This window comes from Poecile atricapillus, chromosome W (genome assembly GCF_030490865.1).
Source record: "Poecile atricapillus isolate bPoeAtr1 chromosome W, bPoeAtr1.hap1, whole genome shotgun sequence".
Classification (NCBI taxonomy): Eukaryota; Metazoa; Chordata; class Aves; order Passeriformes; family Paridae; genus Poecile; species Poecile atricapillus.
This window is the reverse complement of record NC_081288.1, coordinates 83,790,815-83,810,490: the sequence shown is the minus strand read 5'-3', so window position 1 is coordinate 83,810,490 and position 19,676 is coordinate 83,790,815. Positions and strand designations below refer to the sequence as shown.

The 19,676-nt window shown below is 44.3% G+C and overlaps 1 protein-coding gene across 1 annotated transcript in view; it reads right to left on the bottom strand.

The window, feature by feature from the left end:
• Positions 1-9,401, bottom strand: part of LOC131592509 (uncharacterized) — a 308,064-nt gene extending 298,663 nt beyond the window's left edge. Inside the window, exon 1 of the mRNA XM_058864072.1 lies at positions 9,220-9,401. The gene's annotated coding sequence lies outside the window, so the exon portion shown is untranslated. The remainder of the gene's footprint in view (positions 1-9,219) is intronic.
• Positions 9,402-19,676: the final 10,275 nt, after the last annotated feature.

The window sequence follows — 19,676 nt, the reverse complement described above, 5'->3', positions numbered from 1 at the left end:
AAGGAGACATGGTAAAAACAGAAGACTTAAAAAGGCACTAGCTGCAATGAAGGCTACTTTTTTCCACCACTCTTTTTTGAAAGACCAAAAATCATACCACCAATCGGAATTTATTAAGGGGGTCTACTCTTGGGTGCCTACACATGAGATTTTTCTTCTTTCTCTAGAGATGTTTCTGATGACTTCACTCATCATCGATCTCCAGGCAACACTCTGATGAGTTAAACTTTCCACAAATTCCTCCTTCATTAGTCAATAGGTAGTCTACAGCTAGTCAAATTTGGTATACTACTGCTCTAGTTTGAGCCAATTGCTTGCTGATGTGATCTAGAGCTAGAGCTGTTTTGTTGGACACAATCTCTTTTGACACCTTTTAGCAGTAGTATCCCACCATTCTTCAGGTATTTCCCACTCAACCGACACCAGTAATTCCCATCCACAGAGCAGAGTTATTATTTCAGTTGCCTGCAATTCTGTTTGGATAGAAGATCGATTATGTGCTCGACACTCCCTACAACAAGAACGCCGATTGTGTGAGCTGCAATACCAATTTTTCCCACAAATTAAACACTTATATTTAACCCAGCTAGCATGTCCCGTATTGGGATGATTTATACAAGGTATATGGTGTGGCACTGATGGAAGTTGTGATTCTCCCCCTTCTTTATACAGATCACAGGCCAAAGCAAAAATATGAGGATTTCCCTACCAAAACAGCCCTGATCCTCCTGTTTGGAGTGGGAGTATTCCTCCCCAAGGTGGATATCGAAGGTGTCTCAGAACTTGTCCAGGCAGGACTTGAAACTACTGATACAGGCTTGGTCTCACTTCCCAATTAGGCGTGATTCTTTGCTCATCCCTTGGATCCTGTGGATTGTCCCAGTTCATTAGCACCCAGCCCCCGCTTTAGAGTCAATTTGGTATCACCCGGTTCAGAAGTTATAGTCCACTGCTCAGGTCTTTTCACAGGTCCCTTGATTTTACTGGCGTGGATCCAACCTCGGTCCCTGGTCTGGATTGCAGCCTCCGTTGTCAGCAGTACCTGAAAAGGACCTTCCCATTGAGGAGTTAAAGATTGTTCCTTCCATGTCTTTACCAGTACCCATTCTCCTGGATGAATATTATGAATTTTGAACTCCAAAGGGTTGGTTTGAGGGATCATTCCTTTTAGCCTTAAGTTTTCAAGTGTTTTAGCAATTGTGGTGACATATTTTCTGACACTTATTTCCCCTACTTCATAAGTGGCAGTTTCATGCCGGGTGGTAAGGAAGGGTAGTCCAAACATCATTTCATAGGGTGACACTCGCAGATCTGACCTGGGTTGTTTTCGGACCATTAATAGAGCCAGAGGTAAACATTTTACCCAGGACATCTGGGTTTCAATCATTAATTTTCTTAAGGTTTTCTTTATAGTTTGATTCATTCTTTCCACCCGGCCTGAACTTTGTGGGTGCCAGGGGGTATGCAATTCCCATTTTATTCCCAAGGTTTGGGTTATTTGCTGTAAGACTTTAGATGTAAAATGTGTTCCTTTATCTGAGTCTATTTTATTAATCATTCCATACCTGGGAATAATCTGTTCCAAAAGAGTTTTACATACCACATTAGCTGTGGCCCTGGCAGCGGGAATAGCTTCCACCCAGTGAGTTAAGTGGTCTACTATTACCAATAGGAACTTCCATTTTTGCACTTGTGGAAGTTCAGTGAAATCCACTTGAATACTTTGGAATGGCCGTAAGGCTAATTCACGGCCACCTAATGGTGTTTTTCTCATTATTTTTCTATTTACCTTTTGGCAAGTTATGCAGTTTTCAGTTATTTGTTTCGCTACCCCAAAAATTCCAGTGCATCCAAAATCCCTTAGAAAGTGATCACACAAAGCCTGAGTACCCCAATGAGTTTTCTGATGCATATCTTCTAATATTTTCCTGGTGAGTGGTTTATTAAGTAACTGTCTCCCATCAGGGAGTTTCCACTTTCCAGACTGATCCCGTTCTCCCCCTATCTTAAGTAATCCTTTCTCTTCTTCCTCACTAAATTTAGGGATTTCCAATTCTTCCCTGTCTGGGGTTAAAATTAACATTACTCGTTTGTCCCCATTTTCTGCCGCCTCTTTAGCCTCCTGATCCGCCAAGTTATTCCCTCTTATTTCGGGTGTCATTCCCTTTTGGTGCCCTTTGATATGTACTACAGCTATCTCTTCAGGCAGTTTTAACACTTCTAAAACTTCTAAAATAAGTCCCTCATGTACTAGTCCTTTCCCTTTTGAGTTTAGAAACCCCCTTTCTTCCCAAATTTTCCCAAAGGTATGGATTACGCCAAAGGCATACTTTAAGTCAGTATAGATGGTCCCCTTTTTATGTGCTAAATGCTCCAGTGGTCTTTATAGAGCATATAATTCACAAGATTGAGCAGACCAATTTGAAGGTAGACTTCCTTTTTCGATGGTCTGCATATTTTCCCCATCAACTACAGCATATCCCTGTTGCTATATTTTATATATTAGTAAAGGCCTGTATGCACAAACCAGCCTTTGAACTAAGTCGTGATATTAAGGGCTAAAGTCCTTGAAACCTTCATGCAGAAGAGAGAGTAAAGTAAAACAATATCCTTGTGTGTAAGAGAAAAAATGTAAACTGTGTGTGTGTTAGCCAATAGTAGCTTGTTCTGCCTGCAGACCCTGTAGAACCCTATAAAAGTGTGCTAAAGATAGAAATAAACTGGCATTCACAATTACTTCTGTGAAGACTGGTGAAGAGCTGGCGGTCTCTCAATATTTGCCGCTCTGAACGAGACACCATGCAGGCAGGGGGGCTTCAGTGGATCCACACACGGTGGGACGGAGCCTTGGACCGAGGTTGGTGGAGCGGATCTGAGTGCAGATAGATGCTGCCTTGGATCAGTACCAGATAGGCGGCTTGCGAATCAACGGGGGTGAGTCGCTGGGGGAGTCCGAAGGCAGGGGCACGGTAGAAGGCTCGCAACCTTCCCCCCTGCCGCCGAGCCGCTAGCATGGAATTTGGGGCGGCAGATAAACTGCTTCTCTGCATCCTCGTTAAACGAGGAGGAGCAGCCCAGGAAAAGGACCTGAATATGCTCATTATATGGGCTAATTGCCATGAGCATTTGCAGTGCTCACTGCTTCTTGCGGGGCAAGAACGGACTGATATATCGGCTCTGATATGGGAAACGGCAATTACGGAAAAGAGCAAGGACACTGTGTTTCTCGGTCGAACTTGGCAGATTGTAATTAATACCCTAAAAAACAGAAAAGTGAGTTATGCTGAAGCTGTGAGCTCCGTGGTTCTACCTGCGTCACAGCGGCAGATGCCTTTACCTCCCACTGCTGGGCAAGCTCTCCTATCTATATTGCCCATGGAGAGAGGGAGGGAGAGTTAGGGAGAAGAAAATAATGAGAAAAAAGTTCCACAGGGAACGCTAAAACAACGAACAGAATCTGTTCAGTTATGGCAGGATGTGATACATCCAGAAATATTTGCTTCATTTTTGGAGTCACTTTTAGCACTACAACCTTATTTAAGTTCCATCTTTACCACCCTGGAAGAAAAGAAGCCAAATTTAGCTTGGTTTCCACCCGAACCAGGAGGACATGGGGGAGCAGCGAGGTGGGCGAAGAGAACAAAGGCACCCTGGGGGTAGAAGCAGCGCAAGAAAAGTTCCAAGGCCACTCTGAACAATTACGGAAACAACTGAGCAGAAACAGGTGGCTCAGACAGCTTCAAAGAGAGACAAACTAGTCAAAAAATATCAAACTATATGGTATCTAGTTCAAAATTCATCCTTGTAATTAGAAGCTGATAAACCGCAATGATCACCGTTGTTAGCACCTGGCCGTGAGAGACTTTTCGTGTAAAATCGCCTGCTTTTGCAAAATTGTGCCCTTTCTTCCTCTATCAGCGAACAACAAGAGAGATTGAGAGAAAAAACTGCATTTGTTAAAGTTAACTTTGTGAGGCTTTTTTTTCTTTCTCTCCGTTTTTCCTCGCTGCGAGAGTATGTAGAGAATGTGAAGAAAGATAAGAGCAGAGCTGCAGCAGCAGCAGAGTGGGCAGTCCACCCCCCCGCTCCCTCTCTCGGGGGGGGCACTGGGATGGTGCCTGGTTTGTTGCAGGGTCGTGATTTATTGGGTTTTCTGAGTGTTTTTGTATACCCTTTTGGAGTTAATTTTGTGTTTTAAGTAATTATGAGTTTATGCAATTGCAGTTTTTAGAGTTTTACTAGAGAAATTATTGTGGTTCTTTGAAGGTTTAAAAAAGAAAAAAAAAGAAAAAAAAAAGAAAAAAAAAAAAAAAAAGGGAAAAAAGTGCTTAACAGAAGTTGCCTTGCAATAATTGGTTTTAGAACCCAAGGTTAAAATATGGTGTGATTTACAACTTCTAGGAAAACCTTCTTCCAATTAATGTTATCTATAGAAGAGATTTGTGAATTAAAAAATAATTAGTCAAGAGAATTTTACTGTATAAGACAAAGCTAAGTTAAAGTATATATTATCTATTTGCTTGGTTTTTCCACAATTTTAATAAGGGAATTTTAATGTGAGTCTTTTGTTATATAAACACATATAACTGCATATATACCAATTTGGATTTTGGGTTTTAGTTTAAAAATTGGACTTAATGTTTTTGAAAAGTGCTACAAAAGCTGGATGGCAACTTGCCAAATCCCATGTTGTTGTGGTGGTTTTTCTCTAGAAAAACTGCACTTTAACATCCTAACCAATTTAAACATACACTAGGCAAATTTCTATTATGAATAAGTATTTTTAGTAACATTTGCAGTTATTGTGGGTTATTTTCAAGGCTAGATGACATAGAATTGTGATGTGTTTGCTACATTTTTATAATCTTTATAGTGAATCCATGTTATTGTTATATTGTGTTTAAAAGGTATATATCAAACTTTTAGCTGCTTTTTTGTAGTAACAGAATAAGATTAAGTTATGTTTTCATTTAATATAGATTAAGTGCTAATAGAATTAAGGATAGTCAAGTTTTATAATGTTTAGGCTTGAATGTTTTTAAGTTAAGTTTTATAACTTAGATATTCTTTTAAGGTTAAGTTTGTTATTTCCTTTTGTCATATATAATTATTGTTGAGTTTAGATATTGTTTGATTGAAATTGTTTTATGTTTTCTTGGAGACACTTGTTTAAACTGCAAAGTACAGTTGTTTTCCTAGAGAGAGGAGGACGGCCACAGCTGAGACGGCTGTGATGGAACACTGATGAACACCTGCTTGTGGATAGAAGTGAATGCAGTCTGTGACACCCTTGACTCCATTAGGAGTTCTACTAGTTGTTGCAATCTCTGCAGTTTCGTTTGTTATAGTTTTCTTATTTTTCAGTGTTTCCAGAATTTTAAGAAGATGTACCATTGTTGAGGATCAGCTGCTATGGGAGAGGCTTCAGATTAAACCAACTGCTGCATGGTTTAATTGGTCTGGTACCTAAGGCTCCTGATCATTTGCTTTGTACAAATGCATTTTAACAGTTTGCTGTACTGTAAGCATCTCATAGCTGCTACTATTGAGAACCTTGTTTTAGAAATGACTTAAGAGGCATCTTTCCAGTTTAAAGCCAGGCCCTGGCCAAGCCTTGACTTTACCTGGATAGAATGTTTGCCAACAGATCCAGATATTTTCTGTCCCAAATCAGTATTTGAGTCACTTTTTGACTCAGCAATTTGACCCTATTAATATGACAGCTGGATCAATTTTGAAGTGGGCTTGGAGAATCATTTTCCGGAGGTGATGATCCAATCCTTCACTGATTTTTTTTGTTTCTGTTTGTTTGCTAACTATGGGATGCTGGTGCAGTGTTTTAGTAATTAATAGCAGTTTTATATTATATATGTTATTAATAATGTTTAAGATTTAATTGATTTTTAACTAGTATAAGTTCTTATTAATTGTGTATATGGTTTTGTGTTGATGTTGTTGTTTATAACAGAAGTACATCTCTTTTTTTTTTTTTTTTAAGAAAAACGGGGGAAGATGGATGCCCTAAAAGCATTTAATTAGTGTAATTCATTAACTTCAAGGAGAGAAGTGTCTGTGTTTTGTTGGCAGGTTCAGAACGGTCACCTGTCCATCTGACCAGACTGTCTGCCTCTGAACACATGAGATCCAGTGAACAGAGATGTCATCACACAGCCTTGGTACTCCAGACATGGATCAGAAGTGGACCTGTCAGGACACAGTTGTGTCTGAACACTATATAGACAGTTGCCAACAGAGATTTTATGTTGTTATTATGATGTTGTGTCTCTACCAATTTTCAGGTATCCTTTGTTTTAAGATTTAGAAGGATTTGAAGAACAACTTGAACATCAAAGCCCTCAGTCACCGATCAACTGCCAGCTGACATCACAGGAGCAGTGAACATTCCAGGACTGAATCGTGCTGGAGAAATTCTGTAGAAGATCTAAGAAAAGTGTAGAGACTCCATCTAATTGTATATAAAGCAAATTGTAGTTATGTGTTTACCCTTTTAGCAAATTGCTTTCACGCTTAGACTACACATATACCAGAGCACCTGTGTTAAAAGTAGTTAGATAATAGTTTAAGTGTTTAGCTTGTGTAGTAATTGTTATGTTAGTATAAAGTATAAGTATTCCCTCTTCAAGATGTAGTGTAAGCATCTTTGAAAGTTCATTTAACGATTGAAGTTCTAGCTATGAGTTTGCAAATATGGTGTCATTTACATGGTAAAATGCTTATGGTAATTGTGATGTGTATAGTCATGACCAACTGTCTGCTAACTAACATCCCAAAGTGACAGAACATATGGGTCACTCTGGCACATTGAACTGGCCAAAGGTCAATGTGTTTGAGCCTAGCCACCCCTGGAGATCCTTTCGCACCTGTCTCATAGGAGTCCCTGAATGGGATCCTCCAGCATTTAAAGGTTTAATTAGTAATGAGACTCAACTGAATCGATTGGCAATGTTGCAAGAGTGCGGTCGCACTGTTGGCTTCACATTAAGACAACTTGAAGCCTGTTGGCAAGCAAAAGTTACCAAAGTTCTCAATGCTACCATAGAGCCCTCAGAAGAATTAAATTTGTTAAGTTCCACCAATACCTCAGGTGGATGGATAATGTTTGAACCCCCGACAAAAAGTCATTCTAACAAAGTAATACAGCACTGGGTTGCAGTCAACCCTATAGCTGATCTCGTTACTACCACTGTAAGTAAAGCCTTTATTCGTAGTGCAATCTCACAGGACAATTACCAAAGCGATTACCTAGTTCCATATTCCTAATCTGTGGAGATAGAGCATGGAATTAGATTCCTGCTAATCCACATAGAAGACCCTGTTATCTTGGGAAACTCACTTTGTTCCACCCAAGCTTACATCAATTGCTGAATGTAGCTAGCAAAATGAAGAACATCAGTCAAAGCGAAGCCTGAATGAATTAAGGCCTAGCAACTCTAAAAAGGCTCGCTTGCTGGACTAAGAAAGAATTAAACTTAACATCCACAATGTTAAGTGAGCTTTCAGCTGATGTGAGTAGTGTGTATCATGCAGTACTATGAAATCAAGTTGCAATTGACCTTTTGCTCTTAGCACAAGGACATGGTTGTGGAGAGTTTGAAGGCATGTGCTGCTTGGATCTTACTGATCATTCAGCTTCCATCCATGAGCAACTACAACAGCTACAGGATGGGTTACATGCCCTGAAAGAAGATAGTGATCCCATTGGAAGTTGGTTCGCCAGCTGGGGCATCACTAGATGGTTGAGGTCTCTTGTGCTAGAAGGGGGATGGACTTTACTTATAATGTTAATTGAGATGACAGTCTAAATTGTATGTTATCTTATCCAAAGCCTGGTTTGTGCAAAAAGAGAAAGGGGGATTTGTTGCTATATTTTATATATTAGTAAAGGCCTGTATGCACAAACCAGCCTTTGAACTAAGTCGTGATATTAAGGGCTAAAGTCCTTGAAACCTTCATGCAGAAGAGAGAGTAAAGTAAACAATATCCTTGTGTGTAAGAGAAAAAATGTAAACTGTGTGTGTGTTAGCCAATAGTAGCTTGTTCTGCCTGCAGACCCTGTAGAACCCTATAAAAGTGTGCTAAAGATAGAAATAAACTGGCATTCACAATTACTTCTGTGAAGACTGGTGAAGAGCTGGCGGTCTCTCAATATATCCCAACATTCTTTTTCCTTGCGAGCATCTGTATGAACCATCAACATATTTTTTTTTTCCCTCCAAAAGGGCTTGTTCTGCTAAATCTTCCCGAACTTTAGTTTGGCATTGTATAATTTCCAGACAATTATGTGCCAAATCGTCTTTTGGTTCCCCATACAGAAATTGGGCCGGATTGAGACTCCTGCTTGTTTCTATTGTCAAATCATTATTGTCAATGAAGATTGCTTCATATTTTAACATCCTGGAGTCTGTTAACCATTTCTCAGCTTTTTGATTTAGCACATTTCAGACCGCATGTGGCGTGCATACAATTAATTTACTTCCAAAGGTGAGCTTACAGCTTTCCTCCACCAAAATAGCAGTAGTTGCTATTGCTTGAATATATACTGGCCAGCCATGGCTCACTTGATCCAATAATTTGGATAAATAGGCTATTGGTTTCTTCACACCCTCCCCCCCCATTCTTGAACTAAAACCCCATGAGCTACTCCACTCTCCACATTCACATATAAATGAAAGGGTTTTTCTAAGGAGGGTAGGCTCAGGGCTGGTACTGAGGCTAGTTTCAATTTCAGTTTTTCTAATTTATCATCATCATCTTTTGAAAGAGACCCTTCCTTAGCCCCTCGACGTAATCCAGGCTAGCTCTGTCGATGGAGGGGTTCAGGAGGTCCTTCGAGACCAAGAAAAATACCCAAAAGGAAGCTGCTTCTCCCCCTGGAGGAACGGAGGATGTTTATTCTGGCTGGATTCCAGGGGAAAAAGAGGCCGGGTTTCTCCTTCCCGGGCTTTTTCAAACCTTGGGAGAGGGGCGGGGGGACATATAACACCAACCAATGGGATAATGTTTCAGGGACAGGGAGGGGAGGGGAAAAACACGTCACAGCTGCTTAGAAGATCCACACAGAAAACTAGGTAACACTCAGAAATATGCATTACCACATCTCACCCTTTTCTGTTATATAAAAATGAAAAACATGGATTTGAGTAAGAGGTAGGTTATTTCAGAAAGGTGTCCTGGTTTAGGGCAAATTTAGGAGAAAACCTCCAGTGGGGCTTCCCCCCCCCCGGGAAGCAAACTCACGTGGCTCTTTTCCCCCACCCCCCAACCGGTTCGGGAAGAGATTTCTCTGAGAGAAGTGGAAAAAACCTGTTTATTTCACAGGCACAGCACCACCCCGCACAAAAATGAATGATATCAAATTACAAAACCTCTCGCCCGTCAGAAGAGATGACAAACTTCAGGGGGTCTCTTTCCTGTGGGTGTTCGCTCTGTTATCAGTCCCTCTGGCGCTGGAAAATGCCGCTGCCCAGGCTGGGCTCCTGGTAGTCCACGGGTGCAAGCTCCCGGTGCTCCCCCGAGTCCCCAGTCCAAAACAGGTTCGATTCGTTTCAGAAAAAGGGAAAGAAAACAGTCCAGGAAGACCTCTCTGCTCCGGCTAGCTGGAAAGCCAAGGCGATCTGTGTCTTGTTGTCTTTCTGTGCTGTAGTCAAAACTCCCGGTGTGGGGGGAGCAAGTACAGTCTCTGATAACAGACTCGGTGCTTCTTCCCACTCACTTTTAGTCTGAGATGGAACTTTAAGAATATAAAACCTGTCTCTGGGTTAGGTGGACGAATGGGGATACAATTTAACATCAAAATCAACCCAGGACATTCCACCCCTTATCCACATATCGTCGACTTACTGCCAAAACTAACATTCTAACTCTGCACACCTTTACATACATAAAAACTTCCCCTCCGTTCCACCCAAAAAATACAAGCAATATATCCATCATGCCCCTGTCACGCCCCACACCAAGCTACTGAATCCAGACCCCCACGCTGGAGAGCTGCAGGATTCCCCACTCTCTCATTTTACTCACTCAAAACACCATCTTTCACTTGCTCATACTTTCAACACTTGCACATTTCCTTCTATTTCATGTCTGCATGGTTTAATGTACAGACAATGGCAGTAACCTTTTACCCAATGATCAGGTCTCCCTGAGGTACACATCGTGTTGTTCCATCTCTCTGCATTATCCACCATGTACAACCTGGTCCTTGAGCAAAGACAACCCCACGAATGGGTTTGTCTGTGCTCGAGGTAGAATTGACCCAAACTGTCTTCCCTAGCAGACCTCTGACATGTACCACTGGGACTTTGTCTCCGTCTACTACATGTAAAGACTCAGACTGGGCAGGACCTGCTCGGTTGGTGGAACCTCTGGTGTTGACTAACCAGGTGGCCTTTACTAGATGTTGCTCCCAGTTTTTAAAAGATCCTCCACCCAGTGCCTTTAAGGTGATTTTTAATAGTCCATTGTACCTCTCCACTTTCCCAGCAGCAGGTGCATGGTAGGGGATATGGTACACCCACTCAATGCCATGTTCCCTAGCCCAGCTGTTTATGAGGCTGTTCTTGAAATGAATCCCATTGTCTGACTCAATCCTCTCAGGGGTGCCGTGCCTCCAAAGGACCTGCTTTTCAAGTCCCAGGATGGTGTTTCGGGCTGTAGCATGAGGTACAGGGTAGGTTTCCAACCATCCAGTGGTGGCTTCTACCATCGTGAGCACGTAGCGCTTTCCTTGGCGGGTTTGGGGCAGTGTGATGTAGTCGATCTGCCAGGCCTCTCCATACTTGTATCTGGACCACCGCCCACTGTACCAGAGGGGCTTCAACCGCTTGGCCTGTTTGATCGCAGCACACGTCTCACAGTCATGGATAACCTGAGAAATACTGTCCATGGTTAGATCCACCCCTCGGTCTCATGCCCACTTATAGGTGGCATCTCTACCCTGATGACCTGAGGCATCATGAGCCCATCGGGCTAGGAACAACTCTCCCTTATGTTCCCAATCCAAATCTATTTTTGACATTTGTATCTTCGCAGCCTGATCTACCTGCTTATTATTTTGGTGTTCCTCATTAGCTCTACTCTTGGGGACATGGGCATCTACGTGGCGGACTTTCACTGGTAGTCTCCCTACTCTGGTAGCAATATCTTTCCACTCTTTAGCTGCCCAAATTGGTTTTCCTCTACGCTGCCAATTAGCCTCTTTCCACCTCTCCAGCCATCCCCACAGAGCATTGGCCACCATCCATGAATCAGTGTAGAGGTACAGCTTTGGCCACCTCTCTCTTTCAGCAATGTCCAGGGCCAGTTGGACAGCTTTGAGTTCAGCAAGTTGACTTGATCCACCTTCTCCTTCAGTGGCCTCTGCGACCTGTCGTGTGGGGCTCCATACAGCTGCTTTCCACTTCCGGTTCATCCCTACGATGCGACAGGAACCATCAGTGAAAAGAGCATAGCGTGTTTCTTCTGCTGGAAGCTGGTTATATGGTGGAGCTTCTTCAGCCCTTGTCATTTCCTCTTGTTCTTCATCTGTGAGACCAAAATTTTCACCTTCAGGCCAGTTTGTAATTATTTCCAAAATCCCAGGGCGGTTCAGTTTACCAATACGGGCACGCTGCGTGATAAGAGCAATCCACTTGCTCCATGTGGCACTGGTTGCATGATGGGTGGAAGGAACCTTTCCCTTGAACATCCATCCTAGCACCGGTAGTCGGGGTGCCAGGAGGAGTTGTGCTTCAGTGCCAATCACTTCTGAGGCAGCTTGGACTCCTTCATAGGCTGCCAAAATTTCTTTTTCTGTTGGGGTGTAATGGGCTTCGGACCCCCTATAGCTTCTACTCCAAAATCCTAATGGTCGACCTCAAGTCTCACCAGACACCTTCTGCCAGAGGCTCCAGGACAGACCATGGCTCCCGGCTGCAGAGTAGAGCACGTTCTTCACATCTGGTCCTGTTCTGACTGGGCCAAGGGCTACTGCATGGGCGATCTCCTGCTTGATCTGAGCAAAGGTTTGTTGCTGCTCAGGGCCCCAATGGAAATTATTCTTCTTCCGAGTGACCAGGTAAAGAGGGCTCACAATCTGACTGTATTCAGGAATATGCATTCTCCAGAACCCTATGGCACCTAAGAAAGCTTGTGTTTCCTTCTTATTAGTTGGTGGAGACATTGCTGTGATTTTGTTGATGACATCAGTAGGAATCTGACGCCGTCCATCTTGCCACTTTACCCCCAGGAACTGAATCTCACGAGCTGGTCCCTTAACTTTGCTCTTCTTGATGGCAAAACCAGCTTTCAGGAGGATCTGGATGATTTTCTCTCCTTTCTCAAACACTTCTGCTGCTGTGTTCCTCCACACAATGATGTCAGCTATGTACTGTAGATGTTCTGGAGCCTCACCCTTTTCCAGTGCAGCCTGGATCAGTCCATGGCAGATGGTGGGGCTGTGCTTCCACCCCTGGGGCAGTCGGTTCCAGGTGTACTGCACTCCCCTCCATGTGAAGGCAAACTGAGGCCTGCATTCTGCTGCCAGGGGAATGGAGAAAAATGCATTAGCAATGTCGATAGTGGCGTACCACTTCGCTGCCTTGGACTCCAGCTCGTACTGGAGCTCCAGCATGTCCGGCACGGCAGCGCTCAGAGGTGGAGTCACTTCATTCAATGCACGATAGTCCACAGTCAGTCTCCATTCTCCTTCAGATTTACGCACAGGCCAGATAGGGCTGTTGAAGGGTGAGTGGGTTTTGCTGACCACCCCTTGGCTCTCCAGCTCTCTGATCATCTTGTGGATGGGGATCACAGCATCTCGAGTTGTTCTATATTGTCGGCGGTGTACTGTCGAGGTGGCAATTGGTACTTGCTGTTCTTTCACCTTCAGAAGTCCTACTGTAGATGGCTTCTCGGACAGTCCAGGCAAGGTGTTCAGTTGCTGGACACCCTCTGCCTCCACAGCTGCTATTCCAAATGCCCACTTGAATCCTTTTGGGTCTTTGAAATACCCACTTCGGAGGTAGTCTATGCCCAAAATGCATGGGGCCTCTGGGCCTGTCACAATAGGGTGTTTCTTCCATTCCTTTCTAGTCAGGCTCACATCTGCTTCTACCAAGGTAAATTCCTGTGATCCCCCTGTCACACCAGCAATAGAAACAGATTCTGCCCCTACATGTCTTGATGGGATTATTGTGCACTGTGCACCTGTGTCAACCAAGGCCTCATATCGTTGTGGTTCTGATGTGCCAGGCCAACGAATCCACACAGTCCAAAAAACACGATTTTCCCTAGCCTCTACCTGGCTAGAGGCAGGGCCCCTCTAAGCCTGGTTATCCTTCTTTCCTTTGGTATATGTCTTGGATGTTCCTTCAAGGGGATCGGACATGTCATCATCATCATACCTGGCAGTTTGGCTACGGGCAACTGGAGCTGCTTCCCTTTTGGTGGAACTTCCTTTGTGACTCTTCTCCTCCTTCAATTCACGCACCCGTTGTGCCAGAGCTGCAGTAGATTTCCCATCCCATCTCCTCATGTTTTCTCCGCAATCACGCAGGTAGAACCACAGCTCAGCTCGTGGGGTATACCTTTTCTCCCGATCTGGGGAACGCCTGCGTTGAGTGCCAGGACCTCTGATCTGTACTGCTGAGATTTGGAGAAGGTCCTCTTTAATCTCATCTCTAAGTTTTTTGTGATTCTCCTCTATCTTATCTTCTAATTTCAGCAGACGTGTTTCCACGGCTGCGATTCTTGCATGGGTGGGCCCATGCACGGCATCTGCGTATGCTCGAAGCTTCTTCGCCATATCCAGCACGGTCTCCTCCCTTTCATCCCGTTTCATCATTGCTAAAGCAGATGCATATTCTTGCGGCCCAAGTCGTACCAATTTTCGCCACATCACGGATGTACATGGCACCAAGTCAGGATTCTTAGTTGGTATGTCATCTGAAAAAACTATCTCTGCCACTGCCATTTCTCTCAGGCGTTGGATCCCTTGTTCGATGGTTTTCCATTGTGTTTGTTGCATGTAGAGGTCATCTACACACAGATATCTTTGGGCTACACTTTCAAGGACCTGTGCCCAGAGACTGAGAGGGTTAGCCCCCCTCATCATCTCCTGGTCAATAACTGGATCATGTGACAGGGATCCCAGATGCCTCGCTTCAGTGCCATCCAGAACTGTAGCTTCACCTGCGGCGTCCCACAGACGGACTAACCAACTAATTATAGATTCATCAGGTCGTCGAGTGTAGTCCTTCCTCAGGCCACGAAGATCTTTCAGGGAAAAGGACTCAATATTAGCTTCTGATCTTGTTCCAGTTGCTTTGACTCTTGGTTTTGTGTCAGCAGGCGTTGAGGGTCCTTCTCCTGCATCCTCATCATCATCATCCACTGGTCGATCGGTTTTGTTTGTGCACTTTCCACTTCTTGTGCTAGTAGCAACAGCCATTGGTTGAGGCTTGCTGTCTGGTTTAGCTACCAGCTTTGTAACTGGGAGGTTGGCTGCAGCCTGAGTAATTGGGGTAGCTGTTGATTTATCTCCCTGTCCCCTTCCTCCTGTTTGCTGCCCTACAGTATCCAGCAATGCACGGTACGCATATGCCAGGGCCCAGCTTACTGCAATGATCTTTTTTTCTTTGGAATTAACCTGACACTTCTCGTTCAGGTATTTCCCCATCTCAGCTGGATTCAGAATTTGTTCATGTGGGAAGTCCCAAACTACAGGGTCAGAGAATTCCTTCAGGATTTGGCCCATATCCTCCCATTCTCCACCCCACTCAGGATTTTCCATGCTCGGTTCAGGGGTCTCATCAGTCCCTCTAGAAATCTCAGCCCTCATTCTAGAGAGGCTGAAGACTGTATAGAGGAAACTTGCCAGATTAAATGCCAGGAAGATGGTCTCTTTAACATTCAGGGGAAACTGAACACTTGCCAATAGTGATGTAACCGATTCAGAGGAGAAGAAGGAAAGGAAAGGTTGAAAAGCCTCGTTCCCTGCTCCTCCTTTAACAAACTGGGTGCATAACCATACCCATGAATCCTTTATATTTGGAACAGACTCCAGCACCTGAATAACCTTCTTAGAAATCATAATCACTAGGCCCAGCCCAATAGCTATTCTAATCCGTGCCCCTCTACTGTAAAAGCTATGTGTTAGGGACAACACCGGGGCTAGTTGTGGATAAGAAAATAAACCAAGGGACCATAAAGGTATTAAAACCTCAAAAAAGCCTAGCGACCAGAAACACATGAAGGCCTGCACCCCAAAAGACATTATTAATTCAAGCAGCATGGCTGGATGGCTAGGGACTGCTTTATCTTATCCCAATACAAAGTAATTGCCACTTCAATACAATCAGTACAGGGTTTTTCCACTCTCTCGTGCCCCGCGCTGGGCGCCAATGAATGTATTTGTCCTGGTTTAGGGCAAATTTAGGAGAAAACCTCCAGTGGGGCTTTCCCCCCCCCGGGAAGCAAACTCACGTGGCTCTTTTCCCCCACCCCCCAACCGGTTCGGGAAGAGATTTCTCTGAGAGAAGTGGAAAAAACCTGTTTATTTCACAGGCACAGCACCACCCCGCACAAAAATGAATGATATCAAATTACAAAACCTCTCGCCCGTCAGAAGAGATGACAAACTTCAGGGGGTCTCTTTCCTGTGGGTGTTCGCTCTGTTATCAGTCCCTCTGGCGCTGGAAAATGCCGCTGCCCAGGCTGGGCTCCCGGTAGTCCACGGGTGCAAGCTCCCGGTGCTCCCCCGAGTCCCCAGTCCAAAACAGGTTCGATTCGTTTCAGAAAAAGGGAAAGAAAACAGTCCAGGAAGACCTCTCTGCTCCGGCTAGCTGGAAAGCCAAGGCGATCTGTGTCTTGTTGTCTTTCTGTGCTGTAGTCAAAACTCCCGGTGTGGGGGGAGCAAGTACAGTCTCTGATAACAGACTCGGTGCTTCTTCTCCACTCACTTTTAGTCTGAGATGGAACTTTAAGAATATAAAACCTGTCTCTGGGTTAGGTGGACGAATGGGGATACAATTTAACATCAAAATCAACCCAGGACAAAAGGAAACAGAAATTTTTTAAAACATATTCACAACCAAAGTATGTAGGTCAGAGGCTAGAGAGGTTCCTTCTTGCTCTCTTCAGCGGCGTCTTCTCTTGGAAGCAACAGCCACTTGCTTCTCTTTTTTTCTTGCTGGTGCTGGATTCTTTGGAACAAAAGGTTTTACCCATTTTTGAGGAATCCATCGGGGGCCTGTGGGGGTGGATACACATGCGTAACCACGCGCCCAGGTGACAAGTTCATAGGGACCCTTGGTCTGCCAAGTTTCAGGGTCCCTGATTAATACCGGTGGATGTTGTGGCAATTTAAACTGACCACCATTGTTAAAATGCCGAGTTACAGGAGGACTCATGTTTTCAAATGAGCAGTTTAGGAAGTTAATGGTAAACAGAGCTTACAGAGTTTCTGTTGGGGAGACATCCACACTGCTTCACTGCCTTGCCTGGCTAGGACTTGTTTGAGCGTCTGGTGGGTACGCTCGATTACAGCCTGACCTGTGGGGGAGTGGGGGATGCCAGTTTTATGTTCCACTCCCCACTGCTGGACAAATTCCAGGAACTCCTTGGATTTATACGCTGGGCCATTATCTGTTTTAATTTCTTTAGGGATTCCCAATACAGAAAAGGCCTGTACTAAATGTTGTTTAGCATGCACAGACTTTTCTCCTGCATGAGCAGAGGCATACACCGCTCCTGAGTATGTATCAATACTCACATGTACATACTTAAGGCGACCAAAACTGGGGATGTGAGTGATATCTGTTTGCCACACCTCACAGCTCTTAAGGCCTCGGGGATTAACTCCGATGCCTAATGATGGCACTGCCTGAAGCTGGCAACTGGGACAGGTAGCCACGATGGCTTTAGCCTGATCCCGTATCAGCTGGAACTGACGAATCAGTCCTGGCACATTTTGATGGTATTGCTGGTGACTTATTTTTGCCTGCTGAAACACATCAGGGAGACATACCTTTTCAGCTGGGGCAGCAAGGGAATCAGCCCTCAGGTTCCCCTCGGCGATTTCACCTGGCAACGGGGTGTGCGCCCTTATATGCATTACATAGAAAGGTTGTTCTCTATTCGAGACCAAGTAAATCAGTTTTGAAAGCAATCTAAAGAGATGTTCGTTCTCAATGTCCTTGAGAACTGCCTGTTCCGCTCTGGACACCACTCCTGCTACGTAGGCTGAGTCAGTAACTAAATTAATTGGTTCTGAAAATTTCTCAAAGGCTCTCACGACCGCAGCTAGTTCAGCTATCTGGGGTGACCCCTCTACAAACTCAACATCAGCTTCCCAAAGCTGAGTCTGTGGATTTCTCCAAGTCATCACCGACTTGTGGGATGTCCCAGATGCATCAATGAACACTGTGAGCGCCTTGAGTGGCCTTCGGCTCCTTTTCTCACGAGGAATGAAGTGGAATTCCTCATGAAACAATTTGTGTGATGGAGCATGAACTGAAATTTGCCCACTGTAGCTGTCCAGAGCTAACTGGAGGTTAGCATTGCTCTGCAGCAGATGCTCAAACATCTCTTTGGTCAGTTTCTCAGTGGAGTGTTTGCCTTCTCCAGAGAGTCTGACTGGGAGGTGAATACACATAAAGTCACAACCTGCCAGTTCTCGCAGTCTTATCCTGGCCTTTTGAATCAGCTGAGCCATCAGCTCTTGTGGCTTGGTGATAGTTTTGGGTCTTTGATGGGAGAGGAAGACCCACTCTATGATTAAGAGTGCATCTCTCTGCCCCTCGGCCCATTGGAATATTAACCCATGTAGGTGTGGCAACTTCCCCAGGACAATAAATTTAAAAGGCAGCTCAGGTTTGAAGTGGTGTGCCTGTCTTTCTGTCAAGGCCTTTTGTGCCTTTTCAATTACAGTTTTTGCTTCTGGAGTCAGCTCCCTGAGAGACAGTAACTCTCTCTCCCCTTTCAATAAATTGAGTAGGGGACTCAGGTCCTCATTTGTGAGACCTAGCCATGGTCTGACCCAGTTTAGTGACCCGCATAGAGAATGAAGATCTGCTAGAGTTTTAGGATTACCAATAATTTCCAATTTTTGTGGAACAACAGTCCGTGCAGTAATTTCCAGGCCCAGGTATTTCCAAGGTGGCATCCTTTGAACTTTGTCTTCCTGCAATTGGAATCCAGCAGAGGTTAAAACTTTAACGACTAGGTCAAGGGTATCTTTCAGTATGTTGTTATTGGGACAGCATATTAAAATATCGTCCATGTAATGCAAAATGATAGCCTCTCTCTTTTCAGCATGCCCTGAGGACAGCAATGACCCCACATACCACTGGCAGATGAAGGGGCTGGCTTTCATCCCCTGAGGTAATACTGTCCAGTGGTACCGTTTCATTGGAGCTTCCCTGTTAATTGTAGGAATGGAAAAGGCAAACCTTGGTGCATCCTCTGGGTGCAGGGGAATTTGAAAAAAACAATCTTTAATATTAAGTACTGCTAGTAGCCAATCCTGTGGTAGCATGGTGGGAGATGGCATTCCTGGTTGGAGAGATCCCATGTCTTGTATTTTTTTGTTTATTTCTCTTAAATCTTGAAGGAGACGCCATTTATCTTTCCCTGGCTTTTTTATTACAAACACCGGGGAATTCCAAGGGCTGGTTGTTTCTACTATGTGTCCTTTAGCCAATTCTTCTTCCACTAATTTTTCTAGAGCCCCAAGTTTTTGTTTGCTGAGAGGCCACTGGTTCACCTAAATTGGATCATTATCTAGCCAAGATAATTTTTGGACCGGACGCTCTACAGTGGCCTCTATCAAAAATCCTGAGGTGTCTCAGGAATTGTTAATTTCACTCCCCACTGGGACATGGTATCTCTCCCCCACAAGGGGCACTTGTAGTCAATTACAAAAGGCCGGACACTAGCTATTCTACCGTCCGGACCTTCGATCTGGACGATATCTTTAGCAACTTTTGTCAGTTTCATCCCTCCAAAACCCTGTATTTTTCCTGCCACCGGTTGTAATTCCCAATGTGAGGGCCACACCTTTTCTGGTGTGATGGTCACATCTGCCCCAGTGTCATTTAACCCTTCTACATGGAGATGTTCTGATTTATGTGTTAAATTACACCCCATAACGGGCTTATCTTCACCCACTACTTCTGCCCAGTAGACTCCCGGTGCTTTGTCATCTACTGGGACTTCTGTTGGAACAGGGATCACCTGGGCTATTACCTGCCCTTTGTCTATATAGATAGGTGGTTGAGGGCACCTAGCTAAGAGAATGAGATGTGTTAGGTCTCCCATAATTGTCATGGGAGCCACCTCAATCTCTATTGGTGTGTGTGCTGTGTCTCCAATAACAAAATACCTACTATCCAGTCCAGCTAGGTCTTGTGAATTATCCTGCAAATCTACTCCAACGACAGCCCAGCGGTCAGATCTGAAACAAAAAGCTTTAGAAGTTACAAGTCTGAATCGCTTTTGCGGTTGCCAGACCTTATTAGGCAAACGTTTTTCACAATTATATTTTTGCAGTTTTTCACCCCCCTCCCCCCTTTTTATTAAAGGACAGAGATTCGTTTCCACTTCATTTATGTCTGCGCGCTGAATGGATAAGCGCTGTGATGTAAGTTTTTTGGCAAGCTGGTATTCGTGTGTTTCTG